This window comes from Molossus molossus, unplaced genomic scaffold, assembly GCF_014108415.1.
Source record: "Molossus molossus isolate mMolMol1 unplaced genomic scaffold, mMolMol1.p scaffold_m16_p_9, whole genome shotgun sequence".
NCBI classification, from domain to species: Eukaryota; Metazoa; Chordata; class Mammalia; order Chiroptera; family Molossidae; genus Molossus; species Molossus molossus.
Window position 1 is genome coordinate 92482284 of NW_023425403.1, and position 2969 is coordinate 92485252.

Sequence of the window (2969 nt, forward strand, 5' to 3'; positions counted from 1 at the left end):
TCTTTCTCTGTGTCTCCTGTTTTCCTCTATTTTGAGTGGGGTTGGGGAGTCCATAGTAATTATCCTATGCTTGTCCCATCATTGTGTGTGTGTGTGTGTGTGTGTGCATATAGGTGGCACAAAACTTTTCTCTTTAGATCATAGGTGTTCAGGCTGTGAGGAACTGTTCTCAAGGAGCTGTACTCTAGGACACCTGAGGAGTTTCCCCCACACCTGAACTTGATGTAGGTAACAAGATCCTGGACTTCAAAGTGATGCCATAAAAGACCAAGACTTTTGGGGAGTCGTTGGAAGGCATGAGTGTATTTCACATTTGCAATATGAACACGTTGCAGCCAGAGAGTGAAAAGAAATAAGCCTGCAACATTCCCCTTTCAGTGGGTGGAAACTAATTCTCCTCCCTTTGAATTATGAGCCAGACAGAGTGAATCACTTATAACAACAGAATCTGATAGACATGACAATGTGTGATTTTTGAGACTAGATAAAAATACTGTCATTTACACCTTGCTCCCTTGAATTACTCACTTTGGAAAAAGCCAGAAACCACACTGTGGGGGACCCTATGTCAGCCCTCTAAGAGCAACTGAAGTCTTCTGTCAACATCCAGCCTTGACTTGGTAGCCATGTAAGTAGGGCCCCTTAGAAGCTGGTCCACAGCCCCAGCGAAACTTCAGGTGACTGCAGCCCTAGCTAAGCTGTTGTCTGGAATCTCATGTGACGCTCTGACCCAGAACCATGCAGCTAAGCTGCTTCTGATTTGCTGATCCCAAGACACTGTGATACAATTAGTGTTTATCGTTGCTTTGAACCATTAACTTTTGGGGTAATTTGATGTGTGTGTATTGTTGATGAAGAAATGGGTAATTATGTGTTGGTGTAATTGACTAAGAGAAGGAGCCACAGGTATAAGATTGATGAAGTTAAAGAAAAGTACTGTAGTCTTGAATGCAAATGGCAATAATTGCAATGATGTATTTTATGTTAAGGAGCAGGCAGAAGAGGAAGAGGAGGATGATGATGATGATGAGGAGGAGAGCAAAAGCAAAATTTCTTAATTCTTTTCACAGAAAAGACCTTGAAAAATAAGGTCTGGCTCCAAACCCAGATTGTTGTTTCCATATAAACAAACATACTAGATCTCCTTGAAGAAATGGCTAGTTCTAGCACTGGAACAGAAAATGTTTAGGTGAGTCTGGAACATCTAATCACACCAGAAAGTAAGGATGCAATAAAAAAAATTACTAGAAAGGAACTGAAAGCAACATGAAGAAGCTCTCACTGGCTGAAGACAGGGTGACTGGAGCATGATTAAGAATAACAAATGCAGTGAATTAAAACATCAAATATGTTTAAATCCATGCATTCATAATGGTACTAGAAAAACTAATTAGTCCCCTTTGGATGATGCTTGGCACTTAATTCATTATACTGGTAACTAGCAAATAACAGGAATAAATTGGGCATTTATCCTGCCTTTCTTCGTGAACTGTACCTCAGTAAAATTGGCATTGGGTGCCTCCTGGGTAGTCTACAACAGCGCTTACAAAGCATTCTTGTCGAAGTAACAAACATGAAATCAGAGCAAACTTCTACATTTAGCTACCAATGTTTAGGAAATATAGGAGACAGGGGAACATGATAAATGACAACACAGGGATCAATTAGCAATATCCAGGTTATAGGAAATTCTATAGGAAAGATGGTCAGATTTTTAACAAATAAATACATTAGAAAGAGAGAGAGCCCTGGCTGGTTTGGCTCAGCAGTTAGTGCGTTGGCCCGCAGACCAGAGAGTCTAAGGGCATGTACCTCGGTTGCAGTTTGTTTCCAGCCCTGGTTGGGGTCATGTGGATGGCAACCACGCGATGTGTCTCTCTCACATTGATGTTTTTCTCTCTTCCTCCTTCTCTCCCTCCTGCTCTATCTGAAGATAAATGTAAAAATGCCCTTGGGTGAGGATAAAAAAGAGAGAACGAGAGAGAGAGAGGGATGGGGAAGAAGAGACAGAGAGATAAAAAGAGAGAGAAAGAAAAATCATATTTCAAATAATTTTTATAATATGCAAAAATGCCCAGTGTACATCAAATTAGGAAAATCAGTATATAAAATTGTATTCATAGCCCTGGCCAGTGTGACTCAGTTGGTTGAGCGTCATCCCATGTACCAAAATGTCACCAATGTGATTCCTGGTCAGAGCACATACCTGGGTTGTGGGTTTGATCCCTAGTTGGGGTGCATATGGAAGGCAACCAATAGATGTTCCTCTCTCACACTGATGTTTCTGTCTCTCTCTCTCTTCCTCTCCCTCTAAAATCAATAAAAGTATGTTCTTAAAAAATTGTATTTGTAAAACACATCCATCTTATTTTTTAAATAAACATATAGCACAAAAGAAAAAAATAGTGTCAATGTCTGTCTATGGGTAGCAGGATTATTGATCATTTAAAAATATTATTTTATATTTTCCAAATCTGTTTAGCAATGTAAATATTATTTTTATAATCACTACATTATATCTCTTTTGGAATAAGAGTAAATTGATAAATTAGTAAAAATATGTCTATAGTCATGAAAAAAAAAAAAAGCAGATTATTTTAAAACACTGTTGTTTTTTTCCCATGGTGGCCTTGTGCCTCTGTCCACTGAGATTCTGTTTTCTACAAGAACACTGAGTGATCTCGCTGGATTGTAGTGTGTTGGTGGGTCCTGTCTCCCTAGCAGAGGCATATGTTTTACTAAGGTTCTATGGCAAAGACCAGAATCCAAAGGAATGACCCAGCCCTTCTAATTCTGTGATGGGTAGAGAAGTTCTGCTAGTCCTCATGTACCATGTGACCCTCATGCATCGGAATAATGAAGTCTGACTTTTGGTAGATGAAAAACAGGAAAAGAAAACAAACAGCCTCAACATAGCCCAGGTTGAGTACAGATGGTCCAAGAGCAACAAGTTTCTGCTGTCATGTTGC